The sequence below is a fragment of the Vombatus ursinus genome, unplaced genomic scaffold, assembly GCF_900497805.2.
Source record: "Vombatus ursinus unplaced genomic scaffold, bare-nosed wombat genome assembly UNPS02014781.1, whole genome shotgun sequence".
NCBI classification, from domain to species: Eukaryota; Metazoa; Chordata; class Mammalia; order Diprotodontia; family Vombatidae; genus Vombatus; species Vombatus ursinus.
The window spans coordinates 20,898,967-20,917,453 of record NW_020954559.1 but is presented as its reverse complement, the minus strand read 5'-3'; the positions used below and the strand labels follow the sequence as shown (position 1 = coordinate 20,917,453).

General features: G+C 39.3%; 1 protein-coding gene across 3 annotated transcripts in view; it reads right to left on the bottom strand.

Annotated features, from left to right (window-relative positions):
- The window catches only part of LOC114046317 (four and a half LIM domains protein 2), a 68,938-nt gene extending 50,795 nt beyond the window's left edge, over window positions 1–18,143 (bottom strand). The window contains exon 1 of one of the 3 annotated variants that reach the window (XM_027866615.1): window positions 18,125–18,143. The gene's annotated coding sequence lies outside the window, so the exon portion shown is untranslated. Of the gene's footprint in view, window positions 1–17,561; window positions 17,759–17,841; window positions 17,945–18,124 lie in introns of those variants that run through there. The other 2 variants (XM_027866614.1, XM_027866613.1) reach the window with 2 other exon arrangements.
- Between the last annotated feature and the right edge of the window lie 344 nt (window positions 18,144–18,487).

Below are 18,487 nucleotides of genomic sequence, written 5' to 3'. Positions count from 1 at the left end.
GTCACACAGCTAAGGAAGTATGTGTCTGAGGCTGGATTTGAACTCAAGTCTTCCTGACTCCAGAGCTGGTGCTCTATCTATTGTGCCACCTAGCTGCCCCCCATTATCTTCATTTTGCAGTTGAGGAAACCAAGGTTCAGAGTTGCATAGTTGCACAGTTAAGAATCAGAGTCTTAATTAGATCCCAACCCCCCCCCAACCCAACACTCCTGACTCTGAATCAAGGGTCCTTCTGCTATACCTCACTACTCAGGTATATAGGTATGAACACATGACATACGAGTGTCATACAGCTGAATCTTAATTGGACTTGGAGTCAAAAGATAAGGAGGGAAATCTCAGCTCTATAATTTACCAGCTCTGTGAGCTTCACCTCTGGACCTCAATTTTTTCATTTGCAAAATGGGAAAGTTGTATTAGATGATGCCCAGAATTCCTTCTGGCTCTGAAATCTCAAATTACATGTTCTACACTATCTTGCTAATCTTGTCTTCCTGTCCTAGCTGAAGCAGCTGGGAAACTTGGGAGTGCTGGACCTGGAATCAGGAATATTTAAGTTCAGATCCTCAGACATGCACTATTGTGTGACCCTGGGCAAGTCACTTAACCTCTGTTTGTCTGCCTCAGTTTCCTCAACTATAAAATGGAGATAATAGTAGTACCACACAGGATTGGTGTGATGACCAAATGAGGTATTTGTAAAATTCTTAGCACTCTACCTGGCACATGGTAGGCACTAAATAAATGTCTCCTCCCTTCTAATCCTATATGGAAAGAATTGGGAGAAATTCTAAGAAGATGAAATTTGGGAGAGTTAAACCAAGAAAGACTTTTTTATAGTTATTTTTAACTTCTCACTTAAAACCCCCCCTCCCCACATATCCCATCTGTTGGTTGTTTCATTGGTCCTACCTTTGCAATATCTCTTGTATGCATCCCCTTCTCTCTACTCAAAAAGCTCATCACCTAACACCTAGACTACTACATTAGCCTTCTGGATGGTCTTCCAGATTCATGTCTCTCCATACTCCAAGCCATCCTTCACTCAACCGCCAAAGCGACTTTTCTGAAACACAGGTTTGACCATGTCATAGTCCCCATCGTGCTCCCTTCACCCCATCCCCTGCCTCAATAAACTCCAGTGGCTCTCTATTACCTCCAGGATCAAACATAAAATCCACTCACTTTTCAAGCCCTTTAAAACCTGGCCTTTTCCTATTTTTCCAGTCTTCTTACACCCTACTTTTTAACGTACGTGCACTCTACAAGTCAACAATGCTGGCCTTTTTGTTGTTCGTCTCATAAGCAACTCTATCTCCCAACTCTTGCCTTTCTATGGGCTACACTCACACCTCTATCAGCCATGATAGAAAACAACTGAACAACAAATACGTGAGTGTGTGTGTGTGTGTGTGTGTGTGTGGTCAGGAGAAGGATTTGGTTTATAGAGTATACTAGTAGAGAGGCATACACATAGGGAACATATGTGGTCCAGGCAAATCTCACTTCTGGCCATGCAGGCTTTCAGAGTCCTTTCTAGTCCTTTAGTGGTTTTCTCTTGTCGCTCCCCCTGGGTGCTGTTCCTTCTACTGGATGAGTGCCACAGAGGTGAGAATAATTCCCTCTCAAAGACCGAATTCTTCTTCCATAACTGATTCTCTCTTTTTGAGAATCCTTTCTTTCTTTTGTAATTTATACAATAACTACAGCAAATAGCTTGAGTTTGCTGGCCAAACACATTTATCATTGCTAAAATGGCTTATAAATCAAAGTAAGCATTTAGGGGAAAAACATAAAAACGAATACAGATCAAAGAACCTAGAAGGGAATGATGGAAACAGGAAGTGAATGGTCAGGAAGTAAATGAGAAATAAGTTCCCTCTCCATATATATCCTTTGTGGATGAAGATGGGAAGGAAAATGTTGCAGCTTGGGTTTAATGCATCTCACCAGCTTGTGCTGTTTTACATGCTTGTGCTCATGCTGTCCTTGGCTCATACATGACCTCCATCAGATCATCTTGGCTTCTCAATCTTGATCCTCCACAAAGCGTTTGAGATAACCATCTGTTTTTTGTACTTTGGCAAGATGGCTTCAATGACTTTCCGTTATGCTGCCACCCACTATGGCTTCTCTAAGAAGTTCATTAAGGTTCAAGGAACTGACTCTCTTATTAACGATCAGAGTTCACATTCCTCACGGCTCTCTCCTGCATTAACTATCTTCTTAGAAAGTGTGTCTTGCTTTTTTAATAGGCCTCTGGGAACTCTGACTGATCCCTCTAATTCCATAAAGCTTGACTAAAGAATTTCTTCACGCCACTTAAAGGGGTAACAGAGTAGACAACGTAGACACCTTTCGGCACTTTAAGGCCAGAACACCCTGTTGTCTTTCTTAGCTGACCCTGATATTTTTTTTTAGGCAATTGGGGTTAAGTGACTTGCCCAGGGTCACGCAGCTAGCGTCAAGTGTTTGGTCCGAGGCCGCATTTGAACTCAGGTCCTCCTGACTTCAGGGCTGGTGCTCTATCCACTGCACCACCAAGCTGCCCCTCCACCCTGATATTTTGTAACTGCATCAACAGATCCAGGGGAAATCAGTTGATCAGGGCTATCCTGATCACCTCCCTCATACTCCATATGATTTGAGAAGAAGATGGGTCTATCACACTGTAGGAGGAAATGACAACAAATGGACAGTGTAATTGTTGTCATGTCATTCACAAAATTTTACTTAAGCATAAGAGGAGTGCTTTCATTGCATTCAGTCCTACTACAGAAGATTTATATAAGGACATAGTCAAAAAAAGGTGTAGAAGGGCTGTGATCCACATGGGTGGATGGAGTATCCACAATGATGAACTCATAAATTTAAATACTGAAGTAAAAGTACAAGTGAGATCCATTAGTTTGATATGTCTGTGATAGGACACTGGTCTGTGTGATACCTTGTGTGGTCAGGAGAGTGAACCAGCAGACTCCTGCACAATTTCCCATCAGTTTGGTCTGAAGTCAGGAAGACTCATCTTCCAGAGTTCAAATATGGCCTCACACACTTATTAGTTATGTGACCCTGAGCAAGTCACTTAACCCTGTATGCCTTAGTTTCCTCATCCGTAAAATGAATTGGAGAAGGAAATGGCAAATCACTCCAGTATCTCTGCCAAGAAAATCCCAAATGGGGTCACGAAGAATAGGACGTGACTGAAAACAACTGAACAACAATAAACATGTATGTGTGTGTGTGTGTGTGTATGTGTGTGTATACATTGTCCACTTTGCTCTGTGTCTTCCCTAAGAAGCAACAGTAACTTTAGGCTATCACTGATGAACTACATGTTAAGACATGTATTACTTGCTAAAGTCATTATTCAGTAGCTTTACAATAATATCACCATTATAAATTACTATAATGTGTTCTTTACATTTCACTTAATCCTTACAATGACCATGTGAGATAGGCAGGACATGTACTTTTACATTCATTTAGCAGAGATTTTTATGGGCCTCAGGGAAGTTACAACTTGGCTAAAACCATACATCTGGCTTGGGAAACAGTCAAGGGAGGTTACTCCAGTGACTCCTTGTTGCTTTTGGATAAGATACAGAGACCTTAGATGCATGGCATCCAAAGCCCTTTTTACTACAGCTCCTGCCTATTTTATATTATTCTTTTTCACCAAGTCCGTGTTCTAGCCAAATTGGCTTTATTGCTATTCTCTATATATGTCACTCTCTCTCACCCAAAGTCAGTTGGATGAAATCTAGTTGGTAGTAGACTTAGTAAATTAGAAGAACTCATGTCCTCTGATTCCTACTCCAGTAAACTTTCCCTTGAAGAGGGTTTTCTGTTTTCTTTTTTTTTAAGTGAGGGTTTTCTATTTTAACAGAATTCTATTGAACACACACATTTTCCAGTATTGCGTTAGATAGTCTGCAGACCATCAGGAGACCTAGGAGTTCCTTTCTCTACTTCTAAACAGTTTAAAATTAATTCTTTTCTTTTCAAAGTGATACTAAACAGAAGAGAAATATTTTTCTTATCCCTACCCACACCCCAAATGATCCATGGATTTAAGTTATAAAAACCCTGTCTTATACAGACTTTTGTTTACTTTGAGCTTTGCACTGTATCCACCTCCCCCAACTTCATATTTCCCTTAGACTTAGAAGATAAGACTTAGAACTTGACATATGAGATGAAAGAGAGACAAAACTAGTCTCAGTGAATCTTCCTTTTCACTGCCGTATAATGTACTTAGGAGTAGTTTGCTCTCACTTAAATAGGGCACTCGAGTTTTCATGCCCGTTTTGAAGTGACCCTATGTGGTACCATGGAAGGCCAATCACTTATCATCTTTACTGCCTGTTACTCAGCTCAGAAGAATGTGAAAAGGATTATGCAATGAAGACTTGGAGCTACAAGGAGACAGGTATCGTACAAGCTTGAGGTATGACTGCTGCAATGTTATTTCATTGACTCTGATTCAAGGTACAAATTCCCAGATTGGACAGATTCAATCATGCCATGATGTCATTTCCCAGAACTGTTAGAATACTTCTGAACAACCAGGGTGGGCAGGGCATCCTACTCACCTTCCATCCTGTACTTTAAGACTCTGCATTTGGCTGTTTCTGTTGGGGACTTACCCAATGAAGTTGCTAAACAATAATACAGAGTCCCAGCTACCCATCCAACTCAAAAAATCCAGAAAGTCAGCAAGAAGTGGGTTAAGTGCAGCCCCAGAGCTTGCCCTACATGTAATTCAAACCTCAGGCAACTACCAACCATATGGATCAACACCTTTGGGTATGTGGAGGCTTATTAATTGCTTCTCTTTTCTTTCCCTCTATCTCTCCAAATAAAATGTAAATATATTTGTAGATAAATTTATTTTCATTGGCTGAATGAAATTGGATGAATGAATCCAGTTAGTAGCAGTCAAGACTAGAAGAACTCAGGACCTCTGAGTCCTACTCCATTAAACTGTCCTCTGAACAGGGAATTCGATTGGACACACACATCTTCCAGTATTGGGTTAGATAATCTACAGGCCAACAAGACACTTAAGACCTGTCCTGTTCAAGTTGGAGACTCAAAAATCACGAAAGTATGGGAGAGAAGGAAAAGAAAAGGAAGGGGGGGGTAAGTAAAGAAGAAAGAAAGATTGAGAGTTAAGTAATTAGAAGGGAGAAAAGAGGGAGAGAAGAGCAAGAGATTCAGGGCAAAGAAGAAGAAAGATAAAAACAGGAAATTTATACCTGTAGATTGTGTTTAGAATGGATCCAAGGACCCACTTCAAATGATATTATAGAGGGAGAAGGGCTGTGAAACACTTCCCATTTTCATTCAATGGTGGATTAAAATCTTTTGGTCATCCTTATCAAGTATTTATTAAACACCTACTAAATACTCCAGGCATTACATCAGATGCTGGAAATTCAAAGACAAAAATAAAACAATCCCTGCCTATCTAATTCTATCTATCTAAATCACCAAAACTTTGGGCACCTTTTCTCATGGTTTGTAACATTAAAAAAACCAAATATCAGGTCAGCTAGGTCAGTGCCAGGCCTGGACTAAGGAAGACCTGAATTCAAATCTGGCTTCAGACCCTGGGCAAGTCACTTAACCTGTTTGCTTCAGTTTCATCATCTATAAAACCAAGATAATAATACTTACTTCTTGGGGTTCTTGTGGAGATCAAATGAGATAATAATTGTAAAACACTTAGCATGGTACACACAGCAATATAAATATTAGATATTATCTATTATTTAATAAACAAATATTATTTATGGTTTCATCTTTACAGAGAATTCCCAATAAGGAAACTACCAATTCAGATCAGTCACTTTTTTGCAATTCATAGTCTTACAGAGAATTTCTTTCGAATGTTTGGTACAGTTTGGTATCATATCAAATCATACATTATTTTTCGAAAAAATATTATAATACTTTTAAAGTGGGAAAAGTCCTACAGCAAAAACTCATTTCCAAGTTATATTTTTCAACATTTTCAGTCATATTTTCTATTTAAGCACAAAATAAACCATTATTATTGCTCTATATTTGTTTTAAGAACATAAACAAGGCCTTGTAAAGTATGAAACAAAGAGAAAATTAAAAAAAGACTACTATAGATTGAATGAAGCTGTGAAAAATAAAGTCACAAGATAATCAGTTTAGGCAAGAAAACAGCTTAGATATTATCTAGCCCACTCCCTCAGGCTACAAATGAGGAAACTGAGGCTTAGGAGGTTAAATGACTTGTCTAAAGTCACTCAAGTAGGAAGAATCAGAGATAGAATTTGAACCCAGGGCCAGCCCTTTCCACTGTCAAATGAATTTGAGAAAAGCTGACAATTAAGTGAAATAAAACATCATAATACAGATGTTTGTTATTATTGACCTGCTTTACTCATCACCAAATAATGGTTAGTACGTATTTCAAATTCTATAGAATCATGAGCTAGATGTATATAAGTTCTGCCTATGTTCTCAAACGTGCATTTCAAAAGCAAAAACCCTTTTACAATGTTATGGATAGTTTCTTGTTTTTTGGATCACGTAATCATGAAGAGATTCATAATCTTTTTAATATTAGTGAATAGGGAGAGGGATTAAACCTGTGATTTAATTAAGGGTAGGGCAGCTAGGTGGCACAGTGGATAGAGCGCCAGCCCTGGAGTCAGTAGCACCTGAGTTAAAATCTGGATACTTACTAGCTGTGTGACCTTGGGCAAGTCACTTTACCCTGATTGCCTCGAGGGGGGGGGAAGAAAACTCCAAATGAGGTCACAAAGAGTCAGACATGACTGAAAATGACAGAACAACAACAGAAGGGAACTAACAGGGAGGAACCTTGGCACTTTCTCTTCACTGACGGTCTGAGAGACTGATAATCTGGGTGCTCCTATAGCACCCAGAGGTTAAATGAATTGTCTAGGGTCACACAGTCTGTATGTACATGTCAGAGGCAGACCTTGAATACAGGTCTTTCTGGCTCTGAGGCTGGCTCACATATTTAACATGATGTGTGCTATAAGGAGGAATTATTGCTTGAATACAGTACTGTTTGATATAAATACATAAAACTTACCTGTAATCTCCTCCAACTGGAAATGAGTGACAGAGAGCAAGAGCTGTGTGATGGTGGTATGATGCACAGGGTACAGCATTAGAAATGAAAGGTTTAAACTCCACTGGGGCAAATAGGTGGTGCAGTGAATACAGCACCAGGCCCGGAGTAGGGAAGATCAGAGTTCAAATCCAGCCTCCTATATATACTAGCTGTGTGACCCTGGGCAAGTCACTTAATCTCCATTTGCCTCAGTTTCCTCACTTGTAAAATGGGGATAATTATAACACTTACCTCTCAGGGTTGTGAGGATCAAATGAGAGAATAACTGTAAAGCACTTAGCACAGTGTCTGGCACATATAAATGGTAGCTATTATTATTGAGGGCACCTAAGCATGAACCTTGTATGCCTCCTGGGTAATTTATCTCTGCTCTCATTTCTAATGAAGTTCTGGCCAATGCTAGTGGGGCCTTGGGTTTCCTAAAATGAGGCTGCCTCATCCTGATTGGGTGAAGTGAATCCTATCTGATATTTTCATGGGTTCTCTATGGATTTTGGGCCCTGATCTATAAACTTAGCCATAGGTTTCCTGCCTAACACCTGGATATGATATTTTTCTCTGATTAGAATCTCTAACTGAGACACATTCAGGTCATTGGTGTCTTACTGGCTCTTAGCTTGTGGTTGGATAGAACATGGAAAGAGTGTCAGAAGACTTGGGTTCAAATACTGGTTTTGCGATCTGGATCACTAATTTACAGTTGGAAGGTCATGTAGGTAGCACGAGTCATTGGGCCTCAGTTTCTTCATATACAAAATGAGGGAGTTAGACTAAATGACTTTCACCTCTAAATCTATTATTTTGTGAATGTCATGATCAGGTATTTATGATGGCGTTTTCTGAGCAGGATTTCTCAACTATCTATAATTTGCTAGACCCCTGACAGATTAGCACTAATCAGATTTGTTTCCTATTAAATTTGGGCTACCTTGCACCAGAATCCTACTACGTAACTTTCAATACTCACTATATGACCAGGAGCCCAGTGGAGATCAGGCAAGCATGAGATTTAGGGTAAGTTTGTTCTTGTTTGGTTGGTTAGTCATGTCTGACTCTTTGTGACCCCATTTGGAGTTTTCTTAGCAAAGATACTGGAGTGATTTGCCATTTCCTTCTCCATTAGGGTAAGCAGATGCCCCATTAAGTAATCACTACCACCTAGTTTACGCTGTCAGTTCCTCACTGCATGTAGCCATCTATATTAGGCTAGCTTCTTAAGAGCCTAATGCCTCTTTGCCAAAGCTTGGAATGTTCCCTACCAATTTATGTATAACAGGATTCATTCCTTAAGAAAACACTTAAATATCCCTATTTATGGATGCATCTGGATACAGCAAATGAGTCACTAATGGAAGTTATGTTGACTCTTTTAAAAAGCTTTTCTCTCTTCTTCCACTCTCCTATTTATATGTTAAAGAGTGGACTATTACTTTTACTCTCATCCCCACCCATTTCCTCCCAAATGAATGGACATGAGAAATATTTTTTTTTTATAAATAAGTATCATTAGGGAAGAGAAGGTATAAAATATTTTATATTTCCCTTAGTGCCACAGAGAGCTTTTGTATCTAATAAATAGTTGTTAAATGAATCACCAAAATGTAAATTTGTCTTACATGAGACACTTCCTTCAATTCTTTTAGGATGAGATTTTATCCCTGTGGGCTCTATTTCTACCAGTGCATACTATAGCTTCTTGCCTCCTTAGTATCTATGGCCAAAAATAGTCATCACTCATCATTCATCATTTGTCAATGATTAGACGATCTTGGAATTTAGTTTCACTTCATCCATGGGCCGTTCCAGACCAGAATTCCATAATGTGAACTTTAAACATTATAGTCTTTGAGGACCCAAGGTCACCCTTTCCACCATAGACTAACCACCTGATGTCAGGAATATCCTGGTTCAAGTCTCAGCTCTGGCATATCCTAGCAATGTGGCCTTATGACATTTAACCTCTTAGTGGTCCTAGGCAGGTATTCCTGACATAAGATGGCTAGTATTAAACACTCCTAATTTAAAGAATGGAATATAACATACTGAGACTAATTTCCCTTGCTGTCCTCCATCTAGGTGATAGTAAGTTTGATGAAGCTTCATGGTTTTCCACAGGGGGGAGAAAACATCTCTCCAAATGGTGCACCCAGTTATGTACCAGCTGCACAATCTGGAGGGGGTCTAGGACAAGTTTAGGTCAAGTAGCTGCCATCAAGAACATTGCTTTAGGGTGGCTAGGTGGCACGGTTGATAGAGCATGAGACCTAGCGTCAGGAGGACCTGAGTTCCAATCTGGCTTCAGACACTTATTAGCTGTGTGGCTCTGGGCAAGTCACTTAAGCCTGATTGCCTAGAAAGAAAGAGAGAAAGAATGAAAGAAAGAAAGAATGAATGAAAGAAAGAAAGAAAGAAAGAAAGAAAGAAAGAAAGAAAGAAAGAAAGAAAGAAAGAAAGAAAGAAAGAAAGAAAGAAAGAAAGAAAGGAAGGAAGGAAGGAAGGAAGGAAGGAAGGAAGGAAGAAAGGAAGGAAGAAAGAAAGAAAAAGAAAGAACATTCCTTTGAAATTCCCTGAAGAATACTCTCCAGCTTCCCTTATTTTAAGCACTACAGCTCTAGATAACATCAAACAGCCCCTGGCTTTCTGCACAGACACACAATCTATGCACATTCAAAGACATAGAGATCATCTTTAAAACACTGAAATTTGGGTCAAGGAATATTCTTCTATGGAAGTAACGATAGTAGAGATATTGGGTAGGGGAAACTTCATTTGGGGATTTCTAGGGTACTGCTGGAAGTTAATATTCCCATAGATGCTTACATTTTTATTTGTCCCATAGCTATTTCCATGAGCATAAAATTCCTGCATAGCTCCATAACAGCCCAATTTAATTTAATAAACAACGATTAGGCACCTGTTATGTGCAAGACACTGTGCTAGGCACTGAAAATATGAAGACAAAAACAGAACAATCCTCTCAAGGAGTATAGAGGAGAAGATAAGTTATGTTTCGGATATGCTGAGCACGAGATTACTAGGAGGGATCCTGAAGGAGGTCTCCAGGAGATAGTTGTTAATATATTTACAACTAGAGTTCATGGGAGAGGTTAGGGCTGAGTAAAAGATTTGGAAGTCACCTACCTAGCAATGATACTGGGGTTCATGGAAGCTGATAAAATTTCCACAATTTCCATCGGTATAACCCATCTCTCTGTGAAAGTATACAGAGAGATGGGTTATACCGATGGGTTATAGCCATGGATTGTACTCACATTAAAGGAGCAGGTGATATATGATTACTCTTTTTCCAGTCTCCTTGGCTGAATCACCTTTAAGACAGGTGAAGAATCACAAAATAGGGTCACAGAAGCCAAGCAAAGACAGAGTGTCCAGGAGGAGGGGGGTGTTTAGCAGTATTGACAGTTGCTGTGAGATCAAAATAGATGAGAACTGAGAAGACAGAATTGATTTAGCAGTTAAAAAGGTATCAAAAAAAGATAAGACTTGAGGGTGATCACTGCCTAAAAATATTTGGTATCTGGTCATGTGGAAGAGGGACTAGATTTTTTCTGCTTTCATCCAGAACTAGTAGAATTTATAGGGGAAGCTATTTCAGCTCAATGTAAGGACAAACTTCTTAACAGTTAAAGACGTCCAATTGTAGATCTTGGGGAAAGCAATCTTGGTCAGATAATGGGGGAAGGAAGCCAGATTGCAAGGAATTAATAAGTGACTGGATGGTGAAGATGGGAAGGCAAGGAAGTAAAGACTCTTTCTAGGATTTTGGCAGTGAAAAGTAGGGGAGATATAAGATATTAGCTTGAGGAAATGGCAGGTCTAATTAAACTATGATCATGGCAATTCATTTCATATGCCTGGTTTGTTGGTGCTGTCACTTTTCTCATAAAAATATATTTCCTATTTAAGATTTTTGTAATTACAAGTGCCATTCTTTCTTTGTGAATATAAATAGATTGACACTGCTTACTAGAAAATATATGCACTTACTGGGAAATATATACACACTTTATATTTGCCTGCTAGTCTATCTTACAAATGCAAAACACCTCAGTATATGGAATACTAAACTTAAGACCCTAAACGAATGCTTATCTGTTCATCACACTGACACCATTCACTAGAGTCTGGATAGTGTCAGAAGAGTTGGGTTAAATCAGAAAATTAAACCATGAATAAATGTAATGGCATCTTTGATCTTTTACCATATAGCCCATGGACACTTTGCTAAAGAATAAACTCCTGGTCTCTGGTAATGTTTTGAAGAATCCAACCAGGGCCACAAGAGTCAAGGCTGCCATGTCAATAAGAACAGGTCCAAAGTTAGTCATGAGGTGGGTCAAACACTCTCTCTGTCTTCCTTTTCTCCCTCCTTTGACCTTTCAAACAACACTTTTCACTACCCATCAACCACTGCCTTAGAATCCCTAGGATATGAGGAAAATTAACACAGATCAGAGGTGACAGCACTTTGGTATACAAAAGAGAAAGCTGGGAAGCCATTCTGAAGCTGCTACATCTTAAACCCTCCCTTCCCTGTTGATTTGATACACTTGGATATTTGCAGCATTCTCTATTTCCAGATATCCTAGGGACTTGACCATTTGTAAAGAATGTCCTTCAATTAATTTCATTTGGATAGGTAAGTATTTTGGAAGTGGATTATTTCCTTTTTCTTCCCTAGTGTGATCACCTTCTTACCACCAAACAAAATCATGTGGAGAAGCACTTGCCACTAAATTCAGGAAGTAGAATGAATAGCACTTGATCAATTTTTTTTTTAATATTGAGGGGGAAAAGATCTTATGAATTCTGAAAAAACAACATTAATTCAAGAATTAAGTGAGTTTTTGTTTGTCTTATTTTGTTTAAGAATGTGTTAGATCCAAACACATTTATAGGCACTGGAGATAGTCAGTAGCCAGGGAGAGAGAGAGAAGACAGAAAGTAAATAATCAGTGAAACCAAAGCTTAGAGGAGATAGGTAGGGGTAAGGAGGAGACCCCGAGGAGAGCAGCTGGCAAGGAGAAAGAAAAGCCACCTCTTTGTTCTGCAGGGAAAGGAGTAAAGGACAGCTGAAGATGTCACGTGGTTCTGAGGTATGGGGTATAAAGAGGAAGCCCAGTATGTTTGGTGTCTTTTCATAGAAGATGAAGACATCTGCTGTGAGAAAGGATGTAGAGAAGAGATTGGAGCTTTGAAGAGAGAAAACAAAGTTTGAAGGTTTTCCCCACATCGGAAGGAAAGACAGATAGACAAATGGTATACTTGTCCACTACAACAGGTCTCCTGACCCAAAATCTAACTCTCTTTCTGTCCTTTACATCATATTACCTCCTTATCAATGACACAAGGAAAAAGTGAACAGTGTTTCTAGGTAAATTGTTAGTTTTCAAAAATGTTAAGTAAGTATAAAACTTTGGGGGGTTTTTTTGTTTGGTTGGGTTTTTTTGGTTAGGCAATGGGGTTAAGTGACTTGCCTAGGGTCACACAGCTAGTAAGTGTTATGTGTCTGAGACCAAATTTGAACTCAGGTCCTCCTGAATCTAGGGCCGGTGCGCTATATACTGTGCCACTTAACTGTCCCTATAAGTACAAAACTTTAAAAAATATTCCTGAGAAATGTTTTATATGAATAATACTTAACTAAACAAAAACAGATCACTTCTTAAATATTCTTCAAATATTGACTTGGAAATGAAAGGACATGAGAAAAGAAGAAATGCCAAATTATTCACTTCTGACAAAGTGAATAATAATTCAATCATTCTGTATCAACTGTGCATAGTTCTGTATCTATTTTGTGCTACAGAATCATTCTCTGTAGAACTGAAAGCCCATGGTGAATACTAGCTAGTACTTCATTCTCAAACACCCCAGATCAGTAAGTGAAAAACGGCTATAACCCTAGTGCCTAGAATCACCAGTACCAGATACATCTTTAGGTAGGGTCTGTGATTCATGAAACAGGACACTATTTTCCAGCTTTCCCACCGATTTTTGAATATATCCAGGAAATTTATTTGTCTACTTTGTTTCTTCATCAGCCATTAGTCTTGCAAAGGAAGATCTACCATAAAACCAAAGGCCTCTTTCCTAACCCTGGTCCTTGATCCTATGGGTCTTATCTCCAGTTCTCATTTGATTTACAGTTTTTCTCTGTGTGTTCCTCTGAACTCAAAATGAACTCAAAATAATGCCATGTGAGGACTCACTGAAGAAATTGGGGACATTTAGCCCGGAAAAAAAGACAAGACTTGAGGGTGATCACTGCCTAAAAATATTTGGCATTTGGTCACGTGGAAGAGGGACTAGACTTTTTCTGCTTTCATCCAGAACTAGCTGAATTTACAGGGGAAGCTATTTTAGCTCAATAAAAGGACAAACTTCTTAGCAGTTAAAGACATCCAATAGTAGAGTGGGTCGCCTCAAATAGTTGTCAGTTGTGATGATATAGCAGGCAATCATGTTTCAGAAAAGAGTTGGGCTAGTTGATTTCTGAGATCCCTCTCAATTCTAAGGTTATTTTTTTGTAAGTTGCACCAGGATTTAGGATTTCACCAGTATTACATAAAGATGCCTATAAACACATATAACATATATATATACACACACATACACTATGTATATTGTATGATGTACATTATACATACATTATATATATATATGTTATATCTATCTATGCCTATACACACATATTTCTCCCTATTTTGTTCTTTCTTTGAGGAATGGCATCTGTTTCAGTGGCTTAGGCTCGTGTGTGTGTGTGTGTGTGTGTGTGTGTGTGTAAAACCTTGCTTTTCCATCTGTATCAGTGTTAGATGTCCCTCCTCCTGGCAGAAGCCTACCTTGATCTTTGCCCTCCTCCAATTGCTAGTATTCCCTTTCACCAACCCTCCTCCCTATCCCTGAATCACTTCATATCTACTTTGAACACACTTTGTATTTATCTATTATATGTTGTTTTCCCCTAATAGAATATAAGCTCCTTGGGAGCAGGGCTGTTTCTTTTCTGATCTTTACATTCTCCAAACCTAGCATATAATTGTTGTTGTTCATTTGTGTCAGTTGTGTCTGACTCTTTGTGACCCCATTTGGGGTTTTCTTGGCAAAGATACTGGAGTGGTTTACCATTTCCATTTCCTTCTCTGGCTCATTTTACAGATGAGGAAACTGAGGCAAACAGGGTTAAGTGACTTGTCCAAAGTCACAATGCTAGTAAGTGTCTGAGGCTGGATTTGAATTTAGGAAGATGAGTCTGACTTCAGGCCTGGTACTCTCTTTACTGTGCCACCTAGCATATAGCAGTTGCTTAAGAAATCATTGTTGAATGAATGTTTCTGCCTATATGGATTGCGGGCTGTCCCCTATCAGGAGAAGGAAGACTACATTTTTTTCCCCTTCTTCTAACTTATCTCTCAGTTCATCTTTGATTTCTTAATCTCATTTTGTCCTAACTCTCTAACACCACCATCATTCTCCAGCACAACATCCTCTTCCATAATCTAGCTAAAAATTCTTTTACTTCTCTTGATCATCTTATATATGAATGCTGTTAATTTAGGTTCTCTTTCTTACTGCTTCAGCCCATCAAAAATTTTCTCTCTTCCCTTCTCCCAGGACTATTGTTATTTCTATCCTTCACTGTGACACCACCATTCATTTATTTAAATGATTCGAGTAAAAATTGAGACAATTCCTATTTAGTTGCCTCTTGCAGTCTATTTCTGCTTCCATTTCCATCAGGTCTTATGTGCTTCCTTCTCTACAGGCATATAAACCATTGCTGTCTATAAACTTTTTGGAAATGTTACTTATTAAGTCTATCATGGTACTCTTGGTAGCCAAATTCTACCCCACAATATATTTTTCCAGGTAAGTTAGGACTGATTTACACTAATGAAGAAGATGAGTTTTGAGGCACAAAACTAGAAAGGATGTAAGGACACTGAACATGAGCATGGTGGCCTAATGGCCAGAGAATTGTTGTCACTGCCTCTTCCAAAATTCTGGACATACTTTTTGGTGGCTGCATGACATAAAAAGGTATAGGGTTGTATGTAGCTTTAAAAAAATTCAACATTTATTAAGTGCCAACTATAAGCAAGGACCTCAGAATAAAAGAAGAAAAATGGGGAAAAAATCCCTGATATTAAGGAGTTTGTGTTCCGTTGCATTACATACTCATCAATTGAACTAGCCTGTTACAGACATAATATGTGTGGATTATTCCAAACTTTTTTTTATCACACTTATAAAATATATTTTAAGTGGTGTTGATTATCCTCAGAAAAATAAGGGTTTTTGGTTTTTAAGTTTAGTTCTGTCTTTTAAATGATAAGTTTAGCATCATTTTAGAGGCTTCTATCTGATAAAACTACAGAGGGATATTCTATTGGAAAAAATTTTTAAACAAATAATTATTGAGTGGTTAGTATGTATGCGGGCCTACCCTAGGGGCTGTGAGTGTGTACAAAGATGAATAATAAGATGCAGTCTTAGAGTCAATGAACTTGCAGCCTAACAAGTGGAAAAGAAAACATGTACATAGCTTCTCATGGCTAGATGACCCAGGAAAGAGAAGTCAAAAGCACCAACTTTTATCTGCAATTCCCAATATGGAGTAGACATGCAGAGAAGGAAGAAAATTGGGTTAACTAACCTACCCAGGATCCAGATCAGACTCTGGCCTAAACTCTAGTATAATGGAATTACAAAGGACAGAAACAGTTTGCAAGGAATTCACAGACGAAAAGACAAGGTAGACTCTAGGAAAGAAGAAAAGTCATGGAGAATCACAGGAGAAAAAATCAGTTTAATTTATTCTCTTGCCTCTTAGGTCTAACTCTACCCTAGATAGATGACCATCTCTCTTATTTACAAAGACCTCTTTCCCACATCTCTTTTATTGACTTCATTTTTCTGAATGACCCTCACTCTCAGGAAGCTCTTCCTCATATTTAACAAAATTGCTCCATTGATTTCTAAGCAACAGGTGTGTTATTAACCTTGACTACTTCTAGTCATGGAGTTGCTTTGAAAAAAAAAGTGTGAAGGATTGATAAGAATATGTGGATGTCTTTGGCCATGCAGAAAACCTCCTTGACATTTCCAGGTACCCAAAACATACACATTTGAAATTTGATATCTGAACGAAATGCATATTGCAAAATCCAAACTGGCTGAAGTCTCTACCAACATTTTTTAGAAGTCCATGTAAAGGTACTATTTGGAAAACAAGGCCATTTTCACTTTACTAATATTTGAAACAGAGGTGTCATATGTGTATATTTCTATCCAATTAAGGTCTGTACAAAATACATTTTTAGCTCACTGATCAGAACACTCAACCCTTTCCTGTTTCTAGATACAAACACACACAAGCAGCATTGGCACCATTACATTGAGATGAATTAGACTTAAGCAGCTGGGTTTGGGACATGCTTCTCTACATATTGTCACTACTATATTCATTTTAATATAATCTCAAATTACGATTACTTCCAAATAAGTGGTTTAATTGGACACCTAAACAAAAATACACGCGCTTTATGTTATTGCAGTAAGGAGTAAATTTCAAACAAACTAGATTTGTCTTATTAAGCAAAAGCAGGAAAAAGCATGCAAGTCAATGATTTTCATTTTCCTTTCTTCCAATGATCACAGGGTAACCAAAGATAGCAATTAATAGAATACAGCTTAATAATTTTTTTTAATTTGAATTGAGAACAAAGAAAGATTCTTGATTTGTAGGTTTTGCAATTCCTTTCCCCACAAGAAAGAGAACTTTTCTATCTTAAACTATCTGGTTTTTTTTTCTCTCTATTTACAATACAATACTCCTGATACACAAAAGCAGATGGACCTAGATATCCTCCTCCGTTCTTAGACACTACCGTTAGAGCACAAAAATAAGCCACTCTTTTGTTGAGTTTGGAAGCTTTCAATATGCACGGGGATGTAAGAGAAACATTGAAACTCGGGCTCTCCTAAGCCAGACGCCAAGGCATTAGACCATCAGTATCACACATAACAAGAGTTTTGTTCAAATGTTCACTAAATACATGACAACAGTCCCTTTCTGTCATCTAGTAGGGATCTAAAGGAATTCATTTACCCAAGGAACCCTTTCTCCTGCCCTTCCTCACCACCCTCTTGGTAAGGTGATGTGGAGGAGACGGTTAAGCCAGGATCCTTCCTAGACTCACAATCCCCCTCCAAATTCCCAACCTTTTTGTTCTTCCTCAGCGGAATAGACTTCTCTCCCCGCAGCCTTTGTTATTCAAGCAACACACCTCCAGCCATACCTCCAACCTTTTGCTTCTCTTCTGGAGAGATCTGGAATCAGCCTGAAGTCGGGCGGGGGAGCGAGCGAGGGAGGGAAGAGAGGTCTACTTACTGAGCAGCCACTGCCGCGTTAGTGGGACTCGCTGGACCAGGGATGGGGAGTCACATCCATGGGCAGCCTGGGAAGGAGCACAATGGCCTGCGTACTGAGCGGAGGCGCAGGACCCACCCGCCGGGATCCCGCCACCGTGCAAGGGCAGCGGAGGCGCCTCCGCGGATTTCGGTTGGGCGGCCAGGGTGTGTGGATACAAGCTGCCTGCCTTCGCAGCCTAGCGAAACCCCCACCGTATCATTTTACCATATAAGGAGACAAAAGCATCGGAGACACTCACTCTTTAAGGCTCCCAGCAGCTGGCATTCAACACTTTCTCTCGTCTGTAGTGCGTGTGCGTGCGTGTGTGTGTGTTTTCTTTTCCTCCCAAACACTCTTTGTCAGGCTCTCTTGCTCCAGCCAGACTCTCACTCCTCCTCCATCCTCCCTCCTCTCATCTCCTGCCATCTCCACTCCCACCCCCCTTTCAGCTACCTCTTTTCATCATGTTTTCTTTCCCTTTTAACCCAATGATGTCTTTCATGGAAAACATCTTGATGAAAAACCCAGCCGTATCAACTTACAGGAAGGAGAGTTTTACAGTAAGGCTGACACCAGCATTCCAGGGCTCCTCACCTGGGGTAGAGTGCCAAGCCCAGGGCTGCTGCTTCTGCTAGTCTAGAAGTTATCAGAATCTGGTCACACGCGGATAATTCTGTCAGCTAAACATTCACCTTCTGTTTACAAATGAGGTGGGGAAGCAGACAGACTTTGGAAGGGAGGGAATAAGAGTGAGAGAGAGGAATAAAGACAGGGCATTTGAGGAGCAGGAAAAGTGAAAGCAAGGTATTTGCATGCTTGGCGCTTTCTTTCAGCACACCTTTCAGTTAATAAAAGAAACTAGTAGGTCAGTCAGTCAATCATCTAGCATTCATTAAGCGAATACA